Here is a 13,685-nt window from a genome sequence, read left to right as displayed (position 1 = left end):
ATCTTCTTAGAATTGGTTATAGAGACTAGGATCAGGGAGCACATCCATAAGATATGTGACCACTTCCTTACTAATATTCATGACTCTTCTAGCATCTCTTTGGACTTTATTGTCCTAGTGCAAGGTAGGAGACTCCCTAAAGGAGATGTCGTAGCCCCCAAAAAATAACCACATAGTGGAAACAATACAACATTGCAAGATTTGATACCAATTCACAATACTTGACTCATAAAATAACTATCTACATAAAATGTGCCCAGCTATAAGGCCTTTTAGGTTTTGGCCAAATATAATAGCAATGACAATAACAGTTCTACAAGATCCCTCAAGATCCAACCCGAAACCTTAGCTAGTCTAGATCCACACTCTGGTAGAAACCTCTAAGGAAGATCTAAACTAGTGCTCACAAGAAAACCAAGAAATCTCATTTTTCCCAAGCCTCAGTTACTAGCCCTTCTCAAACTTTACCCAAGATCCAAGTATAAATTGCCTCACATTTGGCACTCTATTGGCACACTTCAGAAAAAAATTTCTCACTTAGCTACTCCATCTTCTCTATGTTGGATCCTACACTCAATAATGACTTAAGACTCCACAAGAATCCCTACTCATACCCAACTAAGCCACAAATCATCCTAGAAAGATTACAAATTAAACTAACCCTTACATTAAATGAACATTTAAGCCATAAGTTGACTTACAAAAGAAATTAAATACAACCAAATTAATTTTCAAGGTTAGCTCACACTAGAAACCGATCATAGACAACTCGGGCAAAGCTAGAACAAAGACATGATTGAGCATCTAGAAAACCATTTCTAATTATTAACAACTATTAGAAACACTTGGTTAACATTGTGAGCTTAGTTAATACTGCAAACTCAATTAACACTGTGGTTGGTTAACATGATAGGTTAATACTTGGTTAACACGAAAGGTTCATACTTGGTTAACACTACAACCACACATTTTTGATCTCCTAGTGCATGTCAATTTCCTTCAATGACTGAGAACCTCTAGGATCATCAAGCATCTCTTCTTTGACTAACACTCCAAGTACTTGCCACAACAACTACCGAGCATTCCTCCAAGTACCCTTAATTAGTTACTATACAAACTCATGATGCTCCTGCATCAGACTCCCTAGGTAAAGTGAAAAAGTGTGTCCAACACTTTGATGCTCAAAGAAAGATCAGATCTAATCTTCATCTTCACCAAAGGTTTCCACTCCATCAGGGACAAGAATATCAATCTTGAAATCACCTACATCTACATCATTATGTCAAACACCAAAATCTCTTGAATCTCAACAATCCAATCAACATGCTCACTCCTAGGAAAAAAATGAAGATAATGCTTCACATATAAATCCTCATCCATGTCCACCATTAGCAATCAAGAATATACAGATCTATAGTACCATGTAGATCCAAAACCAAATCAACATTAGCAACATCACCTACAAATGCCAAACTCCCAAAACCAACAATCTCATTGCTCATAATAAGATCACCCATAATAATCAAATCATCCACGACAAAGTGCTATGCAATTTCCATGTCAGACTCAACCAACTAATCATGAAAACCAATCTCCATCCCAACATTAATAAGGTTAGGAACCTCTTTGGAAACAATCAAAAGTTTCTCTACATGTTTCACATCAAACTCCACAAATTGATCAACAAAACCAACCTCTTCTTTGACCTTTCCACGTTATCTTCATTCTCAAACAAGTCTTCTAACCAGCCAAACAACTCTCTTCTAGATCAGTAGACTCCATCACCATAAACATCTATGAAATTCAACCATCCCTTTGTTAACTTAATCAGTTAATCCAGCTTCTAATCGATATGCCATCACTGAAAGCCTCTTCTCCACCACATCATGGAGATTAGCAATCATCCTAGGGTCCAATCTTCTCGGAGACATCTCCCAAGATCTTTGTAAAACCTTTGCAAAAATCCTTTTGGAGGGCCATGCTCCAACAAGATCAACCTTCCATCTTAACATCCATTAATCCATCTACAAGTCCTCTACAATTGTAAGTTAGAACCATGAATAGCCACCTAAAATCAATATATCTAGGACTCTAGAAAGAATAATCCACCACAATATTAACTAGATCAAGATCTTCTTAGATCAAATTCTCCAATCCAAGGTCTTGGTAAAAAATTCCTCAACTTTGATGATCTATCTACACAGTCTTAAACAACTATTCTCTGATGCCATCTAGCATAGTGCAAGGTAGGAGACTCCCCAAAGGAGATTTCCTAGCCCCCACCAAATAACTACATAGTGGAAACAATAGAAAAATGCAAGATCTGATACCAATTCATAATACTTGAATAATGAAATAATTGTTTATATATAATGTACCCAACTATAAGACCTTGTGAGTTTTGTCAAATACAATAGCAATTACAATAATAGTTCCACAAGATCCCTCAAGATCAAACCCAAAACCTTAGCTAGTCTAGATATGCACTTTGTTAGAAACCTACAAGGAATATCTAACCTTGTGCTTGCAATCCCCCAAGAAATTTCCTTGTTTCCCTAGACTCAACTACTAGCCCTTCTCAAAATTTACCCAAGATGCAAGTGTAAACTGCTTCACATTCATTGCTCTATCCACACACTTCGGAAAAATTTTCTCACTTAGCTACTCAATCTTCTCCATGTTGGATTCCACACTCAATAATGACTCAAGACTTAATAAGAACCCCTAGTTATACCCAACTAATCTATAATCAACCAAGAAAGATTACAAATTAAACAAACCCTTGCATTAAATGAACATTTAAGCCACAAGTTGGCTTAAAATAGAAATTAAATACAACCAAATTGATTGTCAAGATATAATCAAGCATCAAAAAACCACTTTTGAGTATCATCAACTATAAGGAACACTTAGTTAACACTAAAAACTTGGTTAACATTGAACTTGGTTAACACGATAGGTTAATACTTAGTTGGCATGACAAGTTAATACTTGGTTAACACTGCAACCAAGCATCACTAAGCTCCTTGTGCATGTTGAGTGCCTTCGATGACCAAGTACCTCTATGATCGTTGAGCACCTCTTCTTTGACTGAGTAACACTCCAAGTACTCTCCAAAGAAACTACCAAGAATTCCTTTGAGAACTCCAAAGTAGTTACTGAGCAAACCCATGATGCTCTTGCATCAAACTCCCTAGGTAAATAGAAAAGTATGTCCCACACTTTGATGCTCAAAGAAAGATCCAATCCAATCTTCATCTCCATAAACAACAAGAAAACCAATTTATAAATTACCCACATCTACATCATTCTATCAAACTCCAAAATATCCCCAATCTCAACAACCCAATTAGTAATGTCACTCCTAGGAACAAACAGAACATAATGATTCACATGCAAATACTCATCCATGTACACCATCAGAAAAATTAAGAACATATAGATCTATAGTACCATGCAGATCCAAAACCAAATTCACATTAGCAACATCACCTACAAATGCCAAATTCCCATCACCAATAATCTCATTTCTCTTAATAAGATGACTAATAGTAATGAGATCGTCTACAACCAAGTGCTATGCAATTTCCATGTCAGACTCAACCGACTAATCATGAAAACAAATCTCCATCCTAGCATTGACAAGGTTAGGAACCTCTTTAGAAAAAACCACAAGTTTCTCTATGGGTTTTGCATCAGACTCGACAAAATGATCAACAAAACCAACCTCTTCATTGACCTTGCCGTGTTGCCTTCATTCTTGAACAACTCTTCTAACTAGCCAAACAATTCTCTTCTAGATTGGTAGGTCCAGCTCCATAAATATCTTTGAAACTCAACCATCCCTTCCTTCCTTAACTTGATCAGTTAATCTAGCTTCCAATTAAGATGACATCATTGAAAGCCTCTTCTCCACCACATCATGGAAATTTTCAATCATCCAACAGTCCAATCTTCTTGGAGACATCTTCCAAGATCTTTGCAAAGCCTCTGCAATAAATCCTTACCACACACCTTGTGATAAACTTGAATTGTTTGCAAGTCAAATCACAACTTGTCACCTCCTTCAAATAACCAGGAGAAAATCAAAAGTTTAGCAACACATATCTATAATACACATCACACAAACTTTCAGTGATCATGCTCCAACAAGATCAACCTTCCTTTGCATCAATCAATCCATCTACAAGTCCTCTTCAATTGCAAGTCAGAACCATGATCTGTCACCTCACAACCAATATATCTAGAGCTCTAAAAAGAACAATCCACCATAATATTAACCATTTCAAGATCTTCTTAGATCAACTTCTCCAACCCAAGGTCTTGGTGAAAACTACCTCAACTTTGGTGATCTGTCTACATGCTTAGAAATAATTGTGCTTTAATACCATCTAGCACAATGCAAGGTAGGAGACTCCACAAAGTAGATGTCCTTGAACCCAAAAAATAACCACACAACATAAATAATACATCATTGCAAGATCTAACACCAATTCACAATACTTGATTCATAAAATAACCATTGACATGCAATATGTTTGGCTATAAGGCCTTCCAAATTTTGGCCAAATACAATAGCAATTACAATAACAGTTATGCAAGATCCCTCAAGATCCAACCCCAAAACTTAGTTATTCTAGAACCACACTCTGGTAGAAACCTCCAAGGAAGATCTAAACTTGTGCTCGCAAGCCCACTAAGCAAACTCCTTATTTCCCAAGCCCTAGCTACTATCCCTTCTCAAACTTTACACAAGATCTAGGTGTAAACTACCTTACATTCAATTCTCTATCCACACACTTAGGAAAACTTTTCTCACTCAGCTACTCCATCTTCTCCATGTTGGATCCCACGCTCAATAATGACTCAAGACTCCAAAGACCCCCTACTTATACCCAACTAATACACAAGTCGACCTGGCAAGATTAAAAATTAAATAAACCCTTGCATTAAATGAACATTTAAGCCACAAGTCAGCTTACAACAAAAATTAAATACAACCAAATTAATTTTCAAGTTTGTAATATCACACTAGAAACTGAACATCGACAACTTGGGCAAAGCTAGAATCGAGACATGATCGAGCACCAAAAAACCACCTAAGTATCAATAGCTATAAGGAACACTTGATTAACATTGTAACCTTGGTTAATATTTTTGGTTAACACTAAACTTGGTTAACATTGGGACTTAGTCAACACAACAACTTAATACTCAGTTAACACTACAACCAAGCATCAGTAAGCTCCTAGTGCACGTCGAGTACCTTCAACGGCCAAACACTACCAAGACCATCGAGCACCTCTTCTTTAACTAAGTAACACTCCAAGTATCCTCCAAAGAAACTACCAAGAATTCCTCCAAGAAATCCAAAGTAGTTACCAAGAAAACCCATGATGCTCCTACATCATTTCCAAAATATAATTAAGTCCTTCCATCTTGCCTTGTGATTTCCACATTCTAGGTAGTTTTCCACCTTCTCACCCACATTCACCCTTAACCAATCACCAGTCATTGGTTATAAACCACCTCCTTGATAGTAACCTCATCCTTCCATAATTCTTCCCAAAATAAGCATGTTCTTCCATTTCCTATTTGAATGCTACTTAATCTTCTAATCAAGCCTTTAGTTTTCAATATGTTCTTCCAAAGGATAGAGCTCCATTATAGTTATTCTTACTAAGGTACAAATAGAAAGGGCCATAAGATAAGTATTTGACCCTTAAGATTTAAACTATTCTTTAGCTCCTTCTAAGGTTAGCTAGCCTAATTTAGATACTAGAGATTTATTCATACGTTTAAAATTCTTGATACCAAGGCCTTCATTCTCCTCATATTTACACACTTGATTCTAATTGACAATGCCAATGCTTCTCTTTTCCTCCACTCTAGACAACGTGAAATTATTTTGAATTTTCTCCATGAAATTTTCCACCTTTTTAGGCATTAAGGAAAAGGACATGAGGTAAACTAAAATGCTTTGGAGGAAAGCTTTAAGGAGGAGAAGCTTTCCCCAAAAAATTAATAGTTTTCCTTTTTGTCCATCTAGTTTTGTTTGAAATTTCTCGATGACAATATTCTAGTATAGAAGGCCAGGTTTCTTCGGCAAAAAGGGTAGGCCAATAAAAATATCTGGTAAACATTAGATTTGGTATTCCAACATAGTAGAAATCTTTCTTTGAATGTCTTGTGGGGTATTGAAAAAGAAAAGCTTACTCTTATGAAAGTTGATATATTGACTAGATAACTTGGCATAGTTAGCTAAGAGCGACTTCCAAGAATTAGATTCAAATTAAGATTGCTTCTTCAAAAAGGATAGTATCATCCAAAAATTTCTCATGAGTAGAGGGTGTAATGTTAGAGGCACCTTTGACAATATGAATAGAGTTTGAGATCTTGAGTCTATTTGGGTTCCTACTTAGGACATCCACCACAATAATGAATAGATAGGGGATAGGGAGAGAGAGGGTCTCCTTGCCCAAGGCCAATACTCATAGTAAAAAAACCCTAAGAGAGAACGTGTTGAAACTTCAAACACACTTATTATAAATGACAAAATTATTTAAATTGGTAGTTACACATGTAACTCCTCTCCTCATCTCTATTTAGGAAATAGCCTTCTCTCTCATTCTTCAACACTACACAAATTGATGTCTTCTCTCTTATTTACCAACACAACACAAATGAATCTCTCTCTCTCTCTCTCTCACACACACACACACACACACACACACACACACACACACACACTTACTCACTCACTTAGTTTGTATCATTCATAATGTCATAAGGGGATTGCATTTGCTTTTATCCTTTAAAATTCTTATTTCTAATAGTAGCATTTTAATTTCATATTAGATTAATTTATGTTAAATTTGCATACTTATTTTTTTATGAGGTTCTAAATTTTTTTAAATTTCATATTAGATCATTTTATGTTGAATTTTCTTTTAAATTTTAAATATCTTAACTTTTGTCATGTAAACAAATGGTTATAGATTTTTATTCTCTCACAAATTTTGATTGAAGAGCTCTAACATTTTCAAATATTCTCTATGAATTTTAGATTTTTGTTTCTTTCAATTTATATTATATTTATTTCTTAAAGTCATTTCAATCTACATATTATATTTTTTTTGTAAGATTTGATAAAAATAATTTGGCAATTTTATTTTATTTAAATAATAAAAAAACCTTCTATTTTTATTCAAAATATGTGTGCAAATTTTTCTCTGCATTTTTCTCTTGAAAGACATGAAATTTAGATCATTTTCATCTCCCTTCTATGTGCATCAACATCTGCCTATGAGTGTAGATTTTTTAGGTACTTTGGTTATGTTAGTAATTGGTGACAAGGGTTTTTTTAATAAATTTATTCAATGATTATAAATTTGTGTGTTTCATGTTTTTTTAACTTTCCATTTTCTTTTTTCTATTTTCTTTTCCTTTTTTTTTTGGCATGACAGTCAACTCTTAGCCAAGTGTCTTTTAGGTTATATTAGACCAGTCATGGTTCTAAATAAAGACATTCTTTGTGCATGTTGGGATTTACTTCAAGATCTCCCATATGCTCTTCTTAATTGACAATGAGGGAAAAATGCTTAACTAGTTGATTTTTTAAGCATATAAGAACCTCTAATGGTTGAACATGTAAAAATATTGGTTAAGCCCCAATGGTCACAGCCTAAATATGAATGATAAAGGAGTGATTAAGCTAGTACATGATGAATTAACATTACATGTAAATGTTTTAATTATATGCCCCACGAAACTAAGAACAAATCTCAACCAACCATTACAACTAATGATACCTTAAAAACTAAATAAGGAAAGGCAACCAAAATTTAAAAATAGAATAAAATGATAAATAACATGAATGATTTAATGGAGAGGTGACCTAATTTTAGAAAGATCAACAACTACTTAAGAAATATTCATAGAGGGCCGACTTGATTAGTCAAGAAACTATTAATTAACCAATGCACCCCATTCAAAGGTGATCGTTTCCATAAAAATATACAACTCCCTCTAGATAGGAGATATCTATGTGTAGGTTTTGGGATCATAGTTTGGTCGCACAAATTGCATTTGTCCAATTTTTAATCAATCTCTCCCTAATTCATCAAAAAAAATTTAAAAACTTTATCATCCTTATTTTTTAACCAATATTGTTCATTTAGTAATGTTCTTCTCTACCTTTTTTTTTTGGTTAGAATGTTAGATGATTTTTATTTTTATTTGATTTTTTCAATCTATCTCCAACCACTTTTATTCCCTTCATTTCACCTCTTGCTTCTTTTATTTTAATATATTTTTCATTTACCTCAATCACTCGCCGTCTTATTTTTATATCGATATCATCCCTCTAAAATTTGTTTTCAACAAAAACTACTTATTCTAGGATCAAATGTGTTCAAAATATGGTCACCCAATTGAATGACTGGTATCTCTTCATATTCCTTCACAATGTAATTTAAGTAAATCTTCATAATTGAAATCGTGTAATTATGTAGCAAACAGGTCGCTTCAGCCTACATTTACTTCTCCTTTTCTTCTAGCAGCACTATTTCTTATCATTTCATCAAAGGCTTTTGAAATAATTTTTAATCGAGAGACATTTTTTTATGATTAATTTTCTTATAGTATCCTACATTAATTTATGTCTTCAATTTAAAAAAGTCTTTAAGTTTGACAACAAAAGTCTTGCATTCATTTTCTAGAAAATTTGTCATGTATCACAAAATATTTATTTTACTTTAATTTTTTTTCAACCTCTCCAAGGTGGTGTCTTAGTCACTAAATTAGTAGATGGGATACGCATCCATCTACATGATTTAACCTTGCAAGGTTTGCTAACAGGTTAGTCAGTAAGTTTGGTAGGTTACAACCAGATACAGTGTTTGTTAGGAAATGGGTCATGTCCTCTTAGGCATTGAAAGGCTCAATTATAGTGTTTATGTTTCCCAAAGGTTTCTTATATTTCTCTTTTTCCTTAAAGGAATACTTTCTCTTTATCTTCACTGGTGTTCCTTGGTTTCTAGGTGAGTTTCCCCTACAAGAATGTAAATGATGCTAGAGGTTTAACTTGGTGACCCATCTTGCTAGTGTTATTTCCACCTGGGTCTGCCTCCTTGGGATTCCTCTTGAATTTTGGGATGAAGAGGTTCTAGAAAGCATATAAAAATCATTTTATGAGTTCCTTGGTGTTGATTTTGTGACTCAAAATTGATCCTTCTTTATCTATGCAAGATTTTGCATTTTGGTGGTCCGAGCAACTATGCTTCTTATTTTAGTGGTCCTCACGTCTAGGTTGGGTTTTGTGTCTCAACTTCTAGAGTATGAGATCTCTATGTCACTCTATCAACTTTTGTCTACAATTGGCCACCTTTCAAATGCTTACCCCAAGAATCCTTTTGTTATGCCTTCTCCTAAGGAGGTGGCATAGAGGACTTTGGTCCCTCTATTGGGCCTCAACCTGGATCACCATGTATTGGTCTATAGTTGGTTCTCTTCTCTATGCCCCCTCTTAAGTTCCTACCACCCCCCTTCCCCATGACTTATTCCCTAACCATACTCCCTTCCCACTCCCCCACTTAGGAGCTATTTCCTCCCCCTTGAGGACCCTTCCCTTTTCCTCCCTACCCCCTCCCCTCCTTTTCTCACTTTCCCCCCCTTGCAGGTGGTAGCCCCCTTACCTCCTTTTCCCCCTTATCCCCCAACCCCTCTTAGTATTCTCCCCTATGGTATCTCTTCTTAAGATTACAAGTCTACAGATGTTGGTTGTCCCAAAAGATTGGGAAGCATCCTAGAAGAGATTTAAGAAATCAATTTGCAAATAAGGAAATCACCAATTGGAGCTAGAGAAATCTCAAGCACCACCTGTGCTCTAATAGATCTCAATGATTATTCTCTCCTAGCATATGAGAGTGTTGCCTGACTAAAAGTCACCTATCATTTTTTTAAATGTCAAGTTAGTCTGGAGTCTAAGTCTAAGTCCTTCATAGGTAGGCTATCCTTGTCGGATTTCCCTTCCTCTTACCCCTCACTTATTTGCCAGGGTGGGTTGGTTTAAGTGTTGTCAAGCGTGGGTAGGTTATAGCTCCTAATCCGACAAGGATATCATATTTCTATTGATGATGTTCTCACGTGGAGGTAATTTGGTTGCAATTCTTACATATATCAGAAAATGTGGTATGGAATCTCTATCATCTCATTCTAAAGGAAAAGATTTTGGGCTTGCCTCTTTCGAGTATTATGCTGCACGCATATAATATCTTGTTCAGTACATAACATCAATAAGGAGATCATAGAACAAAAAGCTTGAAAAATACCAAATTGACAAAAGTTTATTTAATTCATATTCTCAAGATAAAGAAGCACGTATTGATTCAGGATCTCCAATGTTGGAATAGCCACTATTTCAATTTTTTTTTATCAGCTATTTCTTGATGACAACAGATCAAGATATAAGTGGTTATTACATAGTTGCAAATGCTCTATTTGTAAAAGAACCAATTGATACAAATGTGGCAGCATTTCACTACAAAAATTCAATTACCCTTAATGGTTCAACAGAAACACTCATGAATCTTATTTTTGTAACTCTTAGAGAAAAGCAAGAAAAGCATTCACTGATAAAAAAATTTAGAAACAAGAGTCTTGGGAATGTTCCAATTCTACAGAATCAGAAATTGAGGAGTCTAAAACAATGCAAAAACATTTGGTAAAAATTATGGAGTTTCAAATATGTTTAGAGGCACAAAGAAAAGAAGTCACGGATATATGAGTTATATTACAAAAAACAAGGGAAGATGTACAGTTAATGCAGACCAAACAACAAAAGCAATGGGAGTTACTGGAAATGAGGTCCAACGCCTTTCCATTTCTGCTTCTGGATATCCTAGAGTTGTTGAAGAAAATAAGAACCTTTATAATGCCCTGCAAGACCTCAAAGGTAACATTACAGTATACTGCAGAGTCAGACCATCTCATGCAGCCAATTCTGGTTTGCAAAGCACAGCGAGATTTTATGGGGAAGAGTGGTCACTTGTTATATTCAATACATCAAAGCCTGGGAAAGAAGCCATGAAGATGTTCAATTTTAGTAAGGTTTTTGGACCCTCAGCAACACAAGAGGATGCTTATCTAGATACACAGCCATTGATCAGATCTGTAATGGATGGTTATAATGTCTGCATATTTGCTTACGGTCAAACAGGATCAGGGAAAACACACACCATGAGTGGACCAATAGGTGCTTCTGAGAAGGAGATAAGTGTCAACTATTAAGCATTTAGTGATCTTTTCCAGATATCTAAGAAGAGGGAAGATTTGACAAAGTATGAGGTTTCTGTTCAAATGATAGAGATATACAATGAACAAGTGAGGGATCTTCTTGGCACAGATGCCTCACACAAGAAATTAGATATTGGAAATAATAGACACAAAAGCTTTAATGTACCAGATGCTAGTGTTTTGCCAGTTAATTCCACATCTGATGTCTTAGACTTGATGAATATTGGCTAAAAGAATCGCACTATTAGCTCAACTGCCCTCAATAACCATAGCATCTGTTCTCACAAGTTCGAGAAATTGTTCCATTTGTGTGATGGATTGTGTTTCTAAATGCACCCTTCATAGCTGCCTACATTTAGTCAACCTCGCTAGAAGTGAAAGGGTAGGCAAATCTGAGGTAACTCGAGATCGGTTGAAGGAAGCCCAACACATCAACAAGTCTCTTTCAGCTCTAGGAGATGTGATTGCATCACTGGCATAGAAAAATTCACATGTACCATATCGAAACAGCAAGTTGACTCAGTTGCTTCAAGATTCCCTACCATTAAACTTGGTGCTGCTCGTGTAAGCAAAGAAAGCGCAGAAGTCCGTGAGCTTAAAGAACAGGTAGATAACTTGAAGAAAGCATTAGCAAGAAAAGGAGCTGGATTCCACTATCATAGCATACCAGGCCCCATTGCCTACTGAAGAAGCCAAAATAAAAACCGGCGTCAACAATAATGGAGGAATCAGTCGTAGTGGTCATGGGCAGAGGCTGGGAAGAAATGGATAAGTCTACGATATGTCATATTGGGAATAAAGTTATTAATGATATTAGAATTAATTTTTCTTATTGTATTTTCATATGTTTCAAATTTCAAACTTTTCAAATTCTGGAATTTGAAACATTATGTATTCCCATATATGCCATACGATAAGAACTTCTCTATATATACTGGTGTAAAAAAGGATCGCCAGGTGGGCAAACTTGGTATTGGAGCAAAGTAATTCTAGTTGCTAGCTTTATTTCATGTTTGTTGTACTGTCGGAAATTCATTCTGCATTTGAATAGATGGAACAATTGTATGTGAAGTTGCAATTTTCTACTGAATTCTATTTCATGTTATTGGTTGCAGTGAGGGTGATTCCATTCACTTTTCATGTATGATTTTTCTACTATTTTCCTCAATAGATTAAGCATTTATAAAATAGGATAAGAATTAGTTAGATTTTAAACTCATGTGATGATTTATAACCGACATTTTACTGAGGGTTATAGATTATCTTCATTTTATCCGGCCTGAATTGCTTGTGTCGACAAAGTAATTTAGTTAAATTCATTGCTCAGAGTATCTGGTGATAAATAAAAACAAATTCATCGAATATCTAATATTATCAGGGAGTTGTACCTATAAAATTCAGAGGGCAACAATTGCAAGATACGTTGACCCATCTGTTGGTGACATTCTCTTGTTTTCTCACCTTGGGCGTTAAGAAGAGTCAAAGATTGCAAATCAAATGGGAAGACAAATTGTTAACCAACAGAGAGTTATTAATAGTCTGCAAAAGAAAATTCTTGTTAAGATCATTATCAAATATTTGAACTTGGATAGTGTTTTGTTACAAGAAAATAAAATTGAAAACCAAAATATCAAATTAGAAGCATTGCTAGGAAGTTAAAAAGTTCAGTTCAATCAAATCCTAAAAGGGTACAACTTGAAGAATCTCTTGAAACAAGTTTGATTCATATAGATTTGATTAGTGGGCAACTTGATATCTGGAATAAAACAAGAGAAAAAAATTGTTATTATGAAAATAAATTATCATGAGTGTGTTAAAAAGTAAAGGATTAAAAAAGATGACATTTGAAAGTTTTTTTAGAAACTACGTGAAAATGACACACTTTAAACTACCACTAGAAGGTTCTCTATTAATTGGTGCATCAATGATAACATAAAAAATAACTTGTGAGAAATATAGTGGATGGTATTTGATGTTTTTCCCTATAACAATAATTAGGTTTCTATTTATTTCTTAATGAAATTGTATTAAGAGTTCATCCTTGGGGAGGTGCCTAAGTATTTTAATATTCTAGAGTCTCAAGGTAAAGGTGGAAAGTCTTCATTTGATAACTAGAGGAAACATTATGACCCTAATGAATGTAGGGCACCTATGAGACAATGATATGTGGGTCATGTTAGTGTTTCTTTCATTGTGAAGGAACATGTAGATGCAACATCCTAGGCATGATTAGTGCTCTAACTTGGACTTTCATTCATTGTACCACTCCTTTAAGGGAGGGTCAACATGGCCAGTCTAGATGACCCCATATCTATTGGTCATGTGGATCTCTTTGCTTATTTGGCGATGTTGATTGAGATAGGGATGAAGATACTAGCAAGATGACTAAT

At 35.0% G+C, this 13,685-nt stretch overlaps 1 pseudogene; it reads left to right on the top strand.

Moving 5' to 3' along the window:
- The window catches only part of LOC149539638 (kinesin-like protein KIN-14G pseudogene), a 43,334-nt pseudogene extending 31,352 nt beyond the window's left edge, over positions 1 to 11,982 (top strand).
- Positions 11,983 to 13,685: the final 1,703 nt, after the last annotated feature.

The sequence above is a fragment of the Cupressus sempervirens genome, chromosome 9, assembly GCF_028749045.1.
Source record: "Cupressus sempervirens isolate cs-2001-9-10 chromosome 9, ASM2874904v1, whole genome shotgun sequence".
NCBI lineage: Eukaryota > Viridiplantae > Streptophyta > Pinopsida > Cupressales > Cupressaceae > Cupressus > Cupressus sempervirens.
This window is presented reverse-complemented; position numbering and strand designations above follow the sequence as displayed.